The sequence below is a fragment of the Trematomus bernacchii genome, unplaced genomic scaffold (genome assembly GCF_902827165.1).
Source record: "Trematomus bernacchii unplaced genomic scaffold, fTreBer1.1, whole genome shotgun sequence".
Taxonomy (NCBI): domain Eukaryota; kingdom Metazoa; phylum Chordata; class Actinopteri; order Perciformes; family Nototheniidae; genus Trematomus; species Trematomus bernacchii.
The window spans coordinates 11,212,453-11,229,062 of NW_022987720.1; positions in this window are offsets into that span (position 1 = coordinate 11,212,453).

A 16,610-nucleotide genomic window follows, 5' to 3' on the forward strand; every position below is an offset into this window, starting at 1 on the left:
CAGCCAATTAGCTGCTTGTTTTCTACTATCTGCTGCTGGGCTATAATTCACATCCACTTTCCCACTGCTTGTTTGTTATCCTTTTTTTTCCCTCGAACACTCAATCAACCTTCACAGGCTAATGTTCAAAGCAGGACAAGACGGCAGCAGACGTTCACTACAGAGAGGAAGCACTGTTTGATTTCTATTGCAGGATTCGTCCCGGGGTCCGGTGGGTCAGCGTGGCTGACAGCTTGGAGATTGATAGTTGAGATCTTTCCCAGGCGGAACAGTGTTGGACAACATGAGCAGTGATCCAAGGCATCAGCGGAGCGGGCGGAGGTGGGGCGCCTACAGATGTGATGTGTCCCTGAGTGAAGTGTTTGTGTGTGTGTGTGTGTGTGTGTGTGTGTGTGTGTGTGTGTGTGTGTGTGTGTGTGTGTGTGTGTGTGTGTGTGTGTGTGTGTGCGTGTGTGTGTGTGTGTGTGTGTGTGTGTGTGTGTGTGTGTGTGTGTGTGTGTGTGTGTGTGTGTGTGTGTGTGTGTGTGTGTGTGTGTGTGTGTGTGTGGTCTTTTGGCTGGAGGCCATGTCCCCTCTGTCATCAGGACTGCTGAATGGTACTCAACTAAGCACCTGGGGACCCATCAATGGTTAAGAACGTGTGAAATGTTAAAGAAAATGTTTGGTTTTTTTGTCCTTTTTTTTCCTTGTTTCTTTATTGAATTTTTATTATTCTCTGCTGTCATTTCCTTTCTTCTTTATCTAGTGTTTCAGACAAAACAAATACACCAAGATTAGCACGGAGAGAAATCGTCACTCTTCCTGATTTTGATCAGAGCCATCTGAACGGTGAGTTGATTTTAATATAGATGCGCACACACATGGACATCTAATCACAATGCTGTTACGGTGTTGAACAGATTTCTTTTTTTCTCCTATGAAAATAGCACGCTTATAAAACACAATTTGTTCAATATCACAATAGCGATTTTAGAAGTTGATATTGTGTGGTGGGGTCATGCTCAATTTTACAGTTTATGCCTGTGTGTGTGTGTGTGTGTGTGTGTGTGTGTGTGTGTGTGTGTGTGTGTGTGTGTGTGTGTGTGTGTGTGTGTGTGTGTGTGTGTGTGTGTGTGTGTGTGTGTGTGTGTGTGTGTGTGTGTGTGTGGTGAGGATCTACTACACTGTGTCATTTTTACCAGAAATATATCTTTTCATAAGATCTTGAATTATTTCAACAAGTTGGTTGAATTAATCACAGAAATATTATGTTCCCATGATGTGTAACATATTGTAATATATCAAAATATGAATGTCTAAATATCCAAGTATTAATAAATATATGACAATAACATAAATGCATTATAATAAGCAGAAGAAAACTATCTAATTATTTGTAGTCTTATTTTGTAAGCTCAACAGTGTAGATGCGTGCGTTGGCATGGCTGTAAATCCCAAAGTGTTTTACAGCCATAGCATGCAGTATGGATTAAATATCCCATTATCTGTTGTTATGGTAGCAGGATCAAAATCCGACAGGTTTTAATAACCCTTTACTCAGCAGATTTCTACTGACGGTACCTCCAGTGTGCTTTAAGATTCAGATGTCATGTGATGCTTTGTTTGACCATATTTCCATCAAAGTGGGATAAAACATGTCTGAACCCTGTCAGTGAGCAGGTCAATACCTGAGTTCTACATTTGCATGCAGTATGTACACGCATACATTTACTGAATACCAATGAAGATAAAGATTACGTTTGTGAAACATTTCTTCAGACCGGGGCATTTGTTTGTTTACATTGACAGATGCTGCTGTAGCAATAGTACCCAGAACACCCTGAAAGGATGCATTGAAACCAGATGGATTATCCTGGTGAAACAGAGCAAACTGAATAATGAGAAGAAGGGACCTTGTTTGTAAGATTCACACTTGCAACAACACTATCTTTTCAGGGCTTTTGGGAGCTTGGAAAATACATTTGAATACAAGTGTGTAAAGCACACACTGCATATTTAAAGGTATAAAGATAGTTCTGGGGCTTGCAACAAGCCAGTCAGGAAGTTAGCTATTGTTGTGAAGTGAAACACTGTGAAATGTGAAAGTGGCAACCTTTGAAGAAGTTCATTAAACCTGCATTCTTTCTAATAACCAAGCGGCTACTCCACTGGTGGCAAATAAAGTTGTATTGTATGTCCAGGAGAAAATATCAGGTTTGCTTCAACGTGTGGCTTCTTTAGGTTCTGTGGTTTTTGAAGCGCTCCATGTTTTCCCCCCTATAACTCCTTTATTTATATTTTGAAGCTCCACTCTTGTCACTTCTGGTTCCGAAATAACAAAACAGTGGCAGTCTCAATGCCAAACTCAATGCTTTGGAGCTGTAGTACACAAACCAATGAGTGGCATCACAGTGAGTCCACTTCTCATACAGTCTATTGTGATACCACATCATAGACTGAGTGGGGTACAGAGCACTCACATCTAAAAGCAACAAGTGCCACTGTTGGATAGAAATCTGGAAATGGACCCAGTGGACTGTAAACTGGGATAATGGGCCAACTCAGACAGAACTGGAAGTCACCGTCTTGCAATTTGAAGCCATTTAAGTTATGTGACCGCACCTGTTGTTTTATGAGAAGGACAATAGAGCTGAAACTGTCAAGGTAACACACGTATGCACACTGGCCTGTCATGAAGGATGACATTGTTTACAAATGAGTAGAAACACCTTTTTCCAACCTGAGAATATTGTAGGTCTGGTTCTGCATGTTAGTACTCTGACTAAGGAAGTTGTGGGTGCATATCTACAGTATTGCTTAGAGAAATACATATTATTGGATTAACAGGCAATAGTAGAAGAAACAATGCATAACCCTTTATGTAATGCTCTTCTAAAGGAACAAAGGGTTGGAAGGAGCCATATTTTAAATGGGACTCATGTGCTCATGAATCCTCTTTATCATGATTCATGGTTTCATGAGCACAGCAGCTAATACGAATATAAAGCCAGATGCCCCCATAAGCTGTTTCACCATCATTTATTTATGAATGAATATTCTCCAACTGCAATAATATGTCCCTGGGCCTAGGAAAATGGCCTAATGTATTTGTTAAGCTTGGCCTGGGATTCTTTATTACCTGTCAAATTTCTAAAAGTTATACTTTATCATGTGCTTTTATTTCTTTTTCTTTTCAACCCCTACAATAGAGAATCCTAGTGGATGACAGTTGCGCCTCTGGAAGCACCAAGATCCACATAAATGTATTTGTTATCATTATGACCTGCAGTTACAGCATTATAAAAGCCGGAATAAAAATGTGATGATACTTCTCAAGAGCTCAAATGTTATTTATTGCATATAAAGGCAGGTATGTGGAAGGATCATTTCAATATCAGGAAAAAGCGAGTTCATTCAATCATAATGTAGAACTAAAACATAAAAGCATGTGTGCATTATGCATTTTTTAACGACTTTGGTTTAAATGTTGTGTCTCCACCCACATATTCTCATCTTAAACATAATGGACTGAAAGGGAGTGAAATGGCACTTTGAAAGGAATTTTTCATTACTTTCCTGCAGCGTTATTTGTGTCTGCCTTAAGAAGACGATGTGGCTAAACTAAAATATATATGGCTTTACTTTAAATAACTATCTGGGGAATTCTGTTAATATGGATACAGGAACAAATTACGGTGGCCGACTTATTGGCTTATTTTAACAATGTGATCGTATGACTGTAAGCTAGCTAGCTAACGTAGCCTATAGTAATTTCAAATATAATGACAAAACACTTACAATTTTATTTTATTTTTATTTTATTTTGACCAACTTTATAATCCCGATCCCAGCGTCACTTTTTAGTGGCTTTGTTTCCGTTTTGTTTTGAGCTTCTTGCAATGTTTTTTTGCAGCGATATCAGTCCACGCTGCGCATGTTTCGTCAAGTTAGTGAATGTTTTCTAAATGCTGCTAGTTTTGTGAAGTTGATGAAACTTATTTAAACTGCATCGCGTTTCTCCAAATCGAAAGTATTTGCACTTGTGTTCTTGTCGGCCACTGTGATAAAGGGCCTCCCATGACCCATGTATGGATATTTGCTTATTTCTGCATTCATGATGTTTCCAATTAATGCTTGAAACCCCTCAATTAAACACAACTGTGAATACACAGCTGCTTAAACTCAGAGGGGTTTGAAGCGATGACTGCCCTGTTGTCTCTTTTTACCTCTATAAACCATTTTCCAAAGATAGCATTTAAAATATGATAAGTGAACTACGGATTGTATTTCAGCCACACTGCAAGGAGTCAAATGTCCCCAGTCACCGTAATAGCCTTGTGTCGTGTTCATGACACGTTTAAAAAAAAGCCATCCTCTCTGCTCCGTTAATTAACAGTAAGAAGAGGCTCTATCACAATCCCCAGACTCTCCTTTCCCTCAATGAGAATAACAATGAACTCAGTGGAATGAATTATAGATTGTCCTTTACTCTGAAGAATAATATGAGCACTTTAGTACACACTACATTTTGGTGACCATTTATAGGGCCTTTTAAGCTTTTTCCAGTGCCACAGAAACTGACTAATGAGAATTCTCCCAGCGTTGTAATGAGTCAGCCAAGTGTTGGTTTAAACTGGAGCGTGTGTGTGTGTGTGTGTGTGTGTGTGTGTGTGTGTGTGTGTGTGTGTGTGTGTGTGTTTGTGTGTGAGTTGTTGGTGTCAAGCTCTCTACTCAATTCCCAGCAGTCATTGGCTGGCCTTCCAAATAACCTTTCTTCAGTGATAAGCACTGCCTTTTTCTTTTTTATTATGGTATTTCAAATGCAAAACCCAGCTTCTATTTCACCAATGTTTAGTGTAACAAGATATTCTTCAGACACTACAAGATGAAAATGCATACTTAAACGATACATAGTTCAAAAGAAACATTTTCAGCAGATTCCCTAATGGATGACATGCAACAGAATTGAATACTGAAGACCTTTTTTTAAATATAGGCTGTGGAAGGTTTTTCCCCCGGCGAAAAGCAATGCATTACTTCTCATTCTACAGAGTCCTGACCTCAATATGACAGCTTTTATCTTCCATAGATCCGGGGTCTCCTAAAGAGTTCATTTAGCTGTTGCTCTGTGACGAGCCCTTAAGAGCTGGAGAACATTCACTGCAGTCCTCATAAAGTTACAAAAAATGTCAGCCATTATTTTCAGGCAAGATGTTTAAGTCTACCTCCATTATAATGACGTAAGGAAACACTTTAATGAATACAATATCAAACTGTGCCTTGTGTATGTGAACTTAAAAAACCCTGTGGCAAGTCATGAAGATCTTAAAACTCATATTTTCATGAATTTTTAATTGGTGGTAAAATCAAGGGGAGAGAAAAAGAAAACAGGGCAAAATGAACGCATGAAAAGTCTTTACATGCAGTGCGGAGGCAATTTACTGCAATTTAGTGTGACGGGAATCCAGCAGCCTCCTCGGGCTCCTCTTTTATTTTCATAGAAGATCCAGTGACAGTAATGAATCTTAGTTAAGAACATACTGCAGTGTAAGCGTGCCGTTTATTAAACAGTCAGCTGCTCATTGCTTTTGATTTTTGGAGAAGTTATTAATTACACAACAGGCCAATATGCTGAATCAGCAGCAGTAATTGTAATAGATTACAGTCCACCACGTTGATAGTTTTCAGACTTGTTCTTCGCCGGCATCCTTTCCCCTTTAACATTCAGAACTTCATATTTCCGTAGCTCAGTGGAAAAACAACAACAAGCGAACGGAAGCGAAGAGCCGTCCTTTGGAATGCGAATGCAATGACCTTGGCTCATGTTATCCTCCTGTGAGTGTTGAGTTTCTGTGGCTGAAGGCAGGAATTTAATCATTGCATTCTTTTGTCTGTGAAACCGGTTTACTCTGACATTCTGCTGAAGGACGGGACATGTTTGGAGAGAGTTATCAGGTCTCACACAGAAGCCTTCCATTTTCCCTTGAACTGCATTGTTTGGTATTAAATGATGGATACTTAAGTCTGGTGCTGACATGGGGCCATTGTTAATTCTCCACAACATTTGCCATTAACGCAGGAGCAGCAGGTCAGGTTGGGGTTATGTTGTTGATAAGTGTGCACCATTAGTATTGCTGAGATTTGTGATACTTGTGCCGTCATATCGATGCTGAAGGACGGAAACTCTTAGGAGTCCAGAGATTGTGATTATATGAATCTCAATGATGGTTGTCAACTCTTTGTGGTTCTCCCAAGCAAGTGCTTGTTTGAGCGATTGCAGCAACATGGCACTTGAATGGCTTTGTACCTCCTGTGTGCAATTTACCCAAACTATAGGCTTGTTCTGGGATGTTTCTTGTCCCAATTCCCCCCCAAAAAGCTCTTCAAACAGGAAAGGGTGTTTTAAGCTTCTGATTCTGTGATTAATATTATTATCTCTCTTTCTTTATTCCGCTCTATAATTAAACCTTATTGTGTCTATCATAAATGACTGTTTCTAAAAACCTAAACAGCTCTCAATTTGGACTGAACTCACAAAACCAAAAAGAAGCCAGAAACAGAATATTGAGAAACCTGGAAGAGAACTACTGCAGACTTGCAGATTATTGATCTGTAGGGCACTTGGCTGTCTGCACTGATTGTGAGCGACTACCATACAGTACATCTCTCAAAGAATATTGACAGTTAGTACAGTAGTAATGAGAAGATGGTGATTAAAACCAGGTGGTTCAAAACTGAAATCACAACAAAAAAACATGATTTCATGTTAATCAAATGTCTTTTAATAAATAAAGTCTGATTTTGATGTGCTTTCCGAGAAAGATATCTGAGGCAATTCAGCACTTCAAAGCATTCTCAAGAAGGCATAGCAATGACACCTCTGTGGGTGGAAACTGTTTGGTATTCAATTGAGTAACTAAGCTGAAAATCTTGCTAGTTTTTGAAAGTTAATCTGCATCAGGTTATGTGACCGTATTAAAGTGCAAACCAATGATCAAATGAGTAACCATCTTCAACTGGGGCCAAAGCTCCTCTGTTAGCCCTGTCTTTGCCTTAAACTTGCGTTATCTCTTAGGGTCGCATTGCAAAAAGAAGTCAATGAGAAAAAGACACCTACTTGTCATTTGATTTACAACCTCAGTAAACATTTTCCTGATAAGTTTATGGTCTCGATTGCTAGTCAAAGTCTTCTTCAATACAGCAATATCTTACTTTTTTTAAATGATGGTCCCATTTACAGTAAATTACCCCACAAAAAAGTGGGGTATGCATTATGGCGGGGGCACTTTTTGACCGATAGGTTGATGCCACTTGGTTGTCCAGTTGTGTTATCTTTTTTTGTTGAAGTTAATTGTAACATTCTGTGGCCTAAGAACATATTTTTCAGCGGTGAGTAATACACCATCCTCTCGTGTCACTTCTGGTTACAAAAACCAAAGATGTTGTTTAAATCATATCTAATTGTATATAGCAATAGGTGACATAACCATGACTACGTCCACTTCCTATATAGTCTATGATGTTGTGTCATTATAAAGTTTGTGATCTTTATTGATAACAAAAAAAAGTTCTAGACACACAACACACTATTTCTGATTGGTTGCAAGTTAGCAGAGGCATCTCCAACAGAATGCTTTAAAAATGTATCGGGTTCTGGCATGTGTGAAATAATTCAGAAGCATGTTGTCGCCACCAGCTGCCCATCATGCTTCCTCCAACACAAAGCAGGACATAATGCCTCCCAGTTTCAGAGCACAACACCCAGAGCTGCATGATGAACAAAGAGGTCTATACATTCAGCAACATACCAAGTGCTACTCCTTCCACTCTCTTGGCTCCCTCAGCATGAATTTTCCTCTGGTGATGTTCACAGCAGGGGATCGTGAGGCTGAGCCAGTCCATGCTGGTCAAAGCTGTTCCTCTAACACAGGGAGGGTCTTTGATGCTGATACTGTAAGGGCTGCAAAGAAAAAGAGTGCAGTCGGTAGCTGATGGTGATTTATAGAATGTGTGCAGCTGTGAGGGCACATAACTGGAGAAAAATAATATTTTTTGAGGCATTTTTGCCTTTATCTGACAGACAAAAATATGGGAATGGGATAGGGAGAGAATAGGGAGGGTTAGTATTGAGCCCAGGACGTTGGGCGTATATAGCATGCACTAAAACCACTCGCACAAACCAAGGTCTGTGGTTAACAAGATAAAGACATTTCATGTTCTGTACTACGACAAAAATATATAAGTTATAATGCAGCTCGTATCTTTCGAAGCTTTTACCTGTTAAAAACCTGGTTGCTTAAGAGAGGCGTTATAGGTAAACCGATGTTTGACGACATAAACTGTGATTATTTGCATTTCCAATAATATAAGCATCTATGTTGCATGTTTTTACAGATTTTATTTACTTTTTATTTAACATTACATTTGTTTACAACATCTGTCCAGTGACAACATTTGAAAAATAACCTCTTGGCTAGCTGGCGCATTTACAGAAATGTTTATCTATGTGCACTGTCCCTCGCAAAAATATAATCTGCTTTTAGCTTAGTGATGATATTAAGTTATTAAACCCTGATGTAGATCATTTAAGATAATCTTGCTTGACAACACTTGTTGAACAATAGAGTTAACATTTTTTTAATTATGTCGATCAATTCTGTTGGCTTTTTGTCGAAGTAACTGGGCGATACTATAGTTAACCTAGTCAACCTACATGCAGTGCATGTGCGTCATTCCAGCTAGAGCAAATACACATATTTGAGTGATTTACTGTACCAGACTCCAACAACAAATTATGAGAAAACAGTCATCCAGATCAATGCAATCTGTATTGCATTGGTCCTGTGAGACTTTCAGACACAGGTCACATCACACACAGGTGCGTTGTGTATTGTCTCACTGTATATAACCACTGATTAGAAAGATACAAAGAATCCAACCCCACCTGACGTGCACTGACAGTGGCTTAATCAGTGTCATCATGTCCTGAGACCCCTTTGCCAGGTGTTATCAAGCCCACAGAATACAGGGAGACAGCCAATCCCACGCCTGCTGTGCTCAGCATAAGGATATGTGAGCGCAATCTAAAAGCTGTTCCACTAACTGAGACAGAGCATCTATAGCTCCCCTGTTCCTGGGAGCATATCATTTCCCATTTCAGCATATTGGCCTGTTGTGTAATTAATCTTAATTTAGGGGCAGGAGGTGGCAAGGGAGGGTGTTATATGGAGGCTTCAGACTGCTGTCAGGTTGGACCTGTGCTCGGGTCCTTTAATAACGAAGAAAATTGTATTGAACACAATCGGTTGTCATCATTAAAAACCAAAGAGGTATGATTTACGTTGTCTGTTGGTATCCAAAATAGAAATAGGTTAGTTTAAGATATTATGCTTGCTGACTATACCTCCATAGCCAATGATTTTTAACCCTATTTAGTCTTTTTCAGTGTAGTTTATTGTGTCATAAATCACTGCTGGTTTTATTACATTCCTTCGCCAAAGAACATAGAGATATATATTTGAAACACTCTCACTTTTTTATGATTATTACCAGAACAAAAGCGGGGAAAAGCAATATTTTTGATTGAATACATAACTACAAAGACTGAAACGTTGCTATGCTTGTATCTATTGGTTGATGTCCCTTATTAGAAAAGCATTATTTTGTGTAATTTGTAATTAATACGTTTTTTTCTTCCTATTATTTCTTATATTTTTCCTCACACTGTAAATATATGAGCATACAGCTAGGTGTATTTAAAATATAAACCCTGTTATTTAGATGAAACAAAAGCACACGGAGGTCAGTGTGTGCTGCTGAGACCAATATGGCCTCACATGGTAATAAGGTATCTATTTTCTGTTCACACAGGAGCAAAATAAATGAATCTCGCATGAAATATCGTCTGCAGCTCGGGGGCTGAAGTCGAACTGGTGTTTATGTTTAATTGCGGCTATTCATTCATTTAAATCTGTTAAAGAACACCGTGTGCTTTAGGATTTAGAGTCAGGTATTTTTAATGACCCATAGCTAAAGGAGCGCTAAAGAATGCTAATAAGAACAGTACTGAAATCACTGAGTTTTCAAAACTGTTTTCACACATTAGGGAAGAATAGGGTTTATTTGTTGTAGGAATCAGTTGCTTAAAAGTATAATGGGCCTCTCTAAGACCACATCATTCTGCTCCGATACGTAGATAATGAATGCATATTTAATATTACAAAGATTATCAGGCTGATCCTTTAACAAGGCAGCAGCTGGTTATTCTCCAGCTTCTACAACAAGCTGAAACCCAGGTGACATGTTTAAAATATCAAGCAGTTCAACACTCGCAGTAATTGTGCATATTTGCATTGATGGGCTTGCTGTTATTTCACTTGGATGATATGCAGGGTATGCCTTGTCGGGGATATTGACTTTGCACAATACTCTATCTCTTCCTGTCTTTCCTCCAGTCCTCCCTCTGCATCTCTCCTTCCTCCTTTCATCTCTCATCTGCAGTTCTGGGCTGATCTGCCACCATCTTTAAAGTCGCTCTGGATCTCTGAGAATATTCTTTGCTCAGCAGCTATGGATGAACTGATCCTCACACCCTGCTGCTGTATGGAGGACACGGGATGTATCCACAGTTTTCACTATTCCCTTGGTGTATGGCGGATTTATAAAATACTACCTCAGCTCCTAAAAGAAGGACATCTGGAGGAAAAAAACTTTGTTTTCTGTAACAGAAAAAGCAGAGAGACTTTATTTCAGTTACTAACTGAGAGTCAACATGTCAGGTTTTATTTGACCAAACGTTGGTAACCTAGGGGCCTGAATACTCGCGAAAATCTGATGTAAGGCAATCCAAACAAGATAGGCCCTTTCGTCTAATCAGAGTCTTGATTGATATTGATCTTCTCTCCTTTCTGCAAACAGAGGTTCAGGAGTATTTTCATCATTTCAGAGTGAAGCAGTTTCTATCCACTAACTGTTGTGGTCCAGTAGAAGCCATTTGATTGTTTTCTTTAGGCATTAAGTACCTCTGGTTGGCGTGTACACAGTAAAAGCAGCAATAAATGAAAAGTTTACAAGCTACAGATTAATTTAAAACAGCACAGCAACTCATTGTAACTTGTGATAATGTTGTCAGCCTTACTGCGCTCTCACTTCCTGTAAATTTTGTGAGCAAACTACATTATATAAAATTATATAGTGGAGTCGTAATAATGAGATAGTAAGGATTATTTTGAGATGTTAAGACTTAATAATGAGAAAGTAAGTCATACAAATCTCTTCCAGGTTTTTTCATTGATTATCAATATCAGCTGTATTATATGTGGCTTAAATATTTTTAAGCAATGTAATCATAACATGTCATTTTCCCGCCGGCTGTGAATATACGAATTGCACTTAATCACAAAAGTACCAAATCCTACATTATGTCTCTTTAAGTAATGCTCATCATCATCATCATCATCATCATCATCTCATTAATGACTAAGAAGGACATCCAGTTTGGACAAGAGTGTGATGTGAACTAAGCTGCTATAAAATAATGCTTTATCCATGAAACAGGAGGGAGTTTGCTGTTCTATATTATGAGAAAAGTTTCAGGCCCATAGATTCTAAATACATCTTCCCATTGTTCAGAATGTGTCTTTGTTTGAGTTTGTTTCTTGCAGCAGTACATGAGCCAGACTGCAGCAGTAGACTCAGTAATGTGTTTTTAAATATTCTAAGGATATGTGCCTTGAAATCTTACATAGTCCAATAGGTCGTGCTTTGAAGGCCCTTTGTCCCTACAGTTGTGAAAATAAAGGACACTCATAAAAGCAGACATATTATGCCCATTTTCAGATTCATATTTCGTGCCTCGACTGTGACATGTTTACATGCTTCGAAAAAGGTTTTTATTGTTCTCATACTGCCTGTGCTGTACCACCTCTTTTCACCCTCTGTCTGGAACCAGAGTCCAGTCTGCTCTGATTGGTATGCTGGCTAGCTCTGTTGTGATTGGTCAACTGCTCAGAGAGGTCATGCCCCTTAACCTATCATGTGTAATGTGTTGAAGCGCCAACCAATGGAAGCGTGAGTGTTACATAGTGTTGTACCTGGACTCGGACTCGACTCGGACTCGCGCACTGATTGACGCGACTCGGACTTGGACTCGTGAATTCTCGCACACGATGACTTGGACTCGGACTCGGACTCGTGAATTATCGCGTACGCTGACTTGGACTCGGACTCGTGAATTTTCCCCCCCACGATGACTCGGACTCGACTTGTACATTGACGCTCCGACTTGGACTCGGACTCGAGCAAATTTTCTATGGAGTCTGATGTCCTCTATCCTGGCGTGTGCACCGGCTGCGAGGCGAGTTCACGTACTGGGCCCCGCTATTCCAGTCTAAAGATGTCTAGAGACACACCCCGCATCGTGCTGTATGCTTTCACACATTCTGCTTCCACATTGGAAAAGAGCAGCGCAAAATGCTCTATGTGGAAACAATATTGAAGAGAAGGCTCCGTAACACATTACTCTAAACATCGAGTTCAGACATATAGGCTGTCTTGAACACTATCATCAGAGTAACGTGATCTAATCAATACATAAAGATTCAGCCGATAACACGAAAGCATATGGCTACTTAACATGCAGAATGACGTCATTTTGCATGCTAAGTAGCCATGTGCTTTCTGGGGCTAAATCTTTATCAGTAAACCGATTTAACCGGTAAAAGTTCCTTCAAAATAAGAGTCCCGATCTTATTACTATCAAAATAAAAGTGCAAAACGAAAACTTTACCATAGGAAAATATTGGCAAACAAATATAATCACTTCTCTAAAAGGTAACTCATTTTAAACATAGTTTATTTATATATAATAATAATAATAATATTAATATTAGTAATAAGCTTTATATTTGTATAGTGTGGTGATTGACATTATCCACCCACAGATCTATGGGTTGGGGTATTGTTCCGCACGGACATTTTAGTGAACCGGACTTTCTGTTTCCGCCTCTTCTCTTCCCGGGCATGAAGTTGTTGACATGTGAGTTCAGATGCTAAATAAAAGTCTAGCTTGTTCTTTTGATACCCCGCCTCCGACACCCGTCTCTCGGCACCACAATAGCACCTATTACAAGAATTGTAGCCAAACTGGCTTCACAGCAGTTCAATAGACAGATTAGTATAACATGACAGGATAAAAGCAATGTAGAGGAGCAGCTACATTTCAACACATATATCCACGAAGATTAATACATGAAGACTTGTGACTCGGACTTGACTTGGACTCTTCTTAGGTGACTCGGACTTGGACTCGGACTCGAACACAGGTAATGATGACTCGGACTCGACTCGGACACTCCTTGGGTGACTCAGACTTGGACTCGGACTCGAACACAGGTAATGATGACTCGGACTCGGACTCGACTCGGACATTCCTTGGGTGACTCTGACTTGGACTCGGACTCGAACACAGGTAATGATGACTCGGACTCGGACTCGACTCGGACACTCCTTGGATGACTCGGACTTGGACTCGGACTCGAACACAGGTAATGATGACTCGGACTCGGACTCGACTCGGACATTCCTTGGGTGACTCTGACTTGGACTCGGACTCGACTACGACTCTCCCTTGGTGACTCGGACTTGGACTCGGACTCGAAGAGTGGTGACTCGAGAGTGACTTGGACTCGTGAATTGGTGACTTGACTACAACACTGGAATATATCAATTACCAACTAAAGTAATTAGCAGAATATATTCCATCCTTAAAACACGTTGGTGTTTCACAGGAACATAAATCCCTCTTCTTGCTATTCTGAACATCAAACTAGACGTTATATACCTCTTATAAATTATATAAGACATGATCCTTTTGGACATGGTAGCACAAACTAATCTTCTGTGCAATACCCCATCCCTTTATAATGAGACATGACCTCTTAATGAAAAATAAATAAAAAAGGCAGCCTACCTAAAATACTTATAGAAGACTGTTTGCCTCATTGTCTGGAGTCATGTTTGTTTTCAGTTTAAATCTGACAGGGCTGAGGTGAGGATTCACTTGAGTGTGTCTGAGGGCAGTATCCCACCGCCTTTGCTTTACGTCCTGCCAACGAACAGCGTGTCACTTTGACATGTTATTTACCAGACTGCTGCCGATCTTTAACGCTACACTAGAGAGACGTCCCATGGAAGAAAGAGGTGTTTTTTTATTCTCTCCCTTAAAAAAGAAACCTAATTCCTGTCAAGAGTCAGACCCAGTTTTAACAAAATTATTATACCACATAGTAAACAATATCTCCTTCTTTTGTTTCTTCTGTGAACCGTAATTTGAGATAATGAGATTTTATTTTCAAACTTACACTGGCTGACGCCATACAGGTTTATCTGTAATAATGACTGTAACATATATAAAAGCAAAACATTACATTCATAATTAGAATTGTAATAATTGTATTTGTGAAGTGCATGCTGTGCTTTTAATAACTCCAACAGCTAGTGTGAGTGGCAAGGGGTCTGCACATATGCCTGAAGCAGCAGTCAAAGTGTTTTAATTTAATTGATTTAAATGACGGTTCACAGCCCCTGGTGTTTTACTGTTTAAGTGTTTCTGCACCAGGAAACACTGGAGAATAAATGGTGCTCCATACCGTAATATTCATTTACAGGTTGAATTCTAAATAACTGTGATTCATCACATTATTCCTGTATTTTACAACCAATCCACTGATTACTTTGGTAACAAGAAGAATAGAGTGGTGCAGTGACAAGTCCTAAAACAAGTCCTAAAACCCGGAAGTGAGTTAGCATTTTACCACTACCGGTTCCCTCGTCTCAGAGTCAATGGGATTTCTCCATAGGATTTTGGAAAATAGCTCGAAATAAGGTCTGTGGAAAACGAACCTGTTTGATAAATGCACGTTTTGTTCAGCCGGATAATATCCACATGTCTACCCTACTTTTATAATTTTCAAATCATAAATCGAATCGCCAGAAGCAAAAGGCTAACGTTATGCTATAAATGAACTACAGCCGAGTACAGCAGGGTCGCACGACTTCAACGTCACGCCAACTTAAGATCGATATTCATAAATACAGATTCGAAATTGTACAAGTTGAAGCGTTTGTTTTAACAGTTTGCAAGAGCGCAGGCACTTGCTTTCAAGCAGAACAGGGGCAAACAAACTTAGCGGGAGTGTTTACGTGTTCGGCGTAATGGCGTATAACGTCCTCGACAACTTCTGTAGTCCTATTCAGCCACTTGTTTAACAACCATCGTTTTTCAGACACGTACTCTTCAAAAATCACCAGCGGGGTCACTGCTGATGTATTTAATGTCGTAGAACAAAACGTAATCCGTCTCTTAAATTTCTGTCAACCACAGACCTTATTTCGAGCTTTTTTCCAAAATCCTATGGAGAAATTCCATTGACTCTGAGACGAGGGAACCGGAAGTGGTAAAATGCTAACTCACTTCCGAGTTTTAGGACTCGTCACTGCACCACTCTAGATGTCTGAAAAAACTCTATAATATAATATTTTGAAAATATCAGAAAAAAAGGTAACTAATTTTTCTTTTTTTATTTCCTCTTTTTCTCATGATAAAAATTGATCATGTCACAATAAAGTTCAAGCTTTATTTAAAACTTTTTATTTACTGAAGGTTTATGGTTTATTCTTTGGTGTATGTATTTTATAAATAAAACATACACAAACATCTCTTACTCACAAGCATCTTTATTTGTATTTTGCTTGAGAACATATCTACTAATAAAGACACAACGGTTTCAAGGCCCATTTGCTGTATAGTAATTTGGAAAAAGGACTGAGGAAGCCGGAGGTTAATTTGGAAATGTAAAATGTTATTTGTATAAGATGCAACTAAGAAGGAATGCTTAAGTAATGCTTGTTTTGCTGGTCGATTAAGCTCAATCACGATCATTAGCCTCTGGAAATCGATGACTGTAGTTTGACAAGAAGCATAATAGCTGTAATGAGGAAATATTTATCATTATTATACACCAGTAGATTTGTTCTTTAGTGTTGGAAAAACAAGCTCAGATTACACTTCTTTGTATGAAGGTTATTCACTGGCTTCCCTTGTCCACTGAACCATATTTATGCTAGGTCATATGCTAGGCTAACCTAATGCGTTAGCTTGTTGTACATGTGTTGAAAAAGTTAATGGCAACCAACAATTGATTTGTCTGTGTACATGGGGAGTTTTAATGGAACCAAATGTTGTACTTTTGTAAAATGTTAGTGGTGTTAAGCCATTTTTATGTGTGTTAGTTGATCAACTTTAGTAAACTTAGCTGCACTTTATGAGTAGAAAATTGGCAACAGCAAATCTGCGTTCTTTCGGCAGTCTGAAGATCCAAATTATTGTTGTTCATTGTAAAGGTATTTCACAAAGCTTTTATATTGTCGCCATTTTTCCCCCCCGCGGTATTGAAGATGAATGCTAACACTGCCAGTACTGTAAGTGGGAGTAACCATAGCGACATCTACCTACAGTGACATCACATGCTTACCCTCTATGGAAACTGACCTTGGATCTCAAATGTACTTTCATGAGTGATAGATGTTGGATGTGGATGATTATCTTCTTCACTTATATAACATGTTTCTGA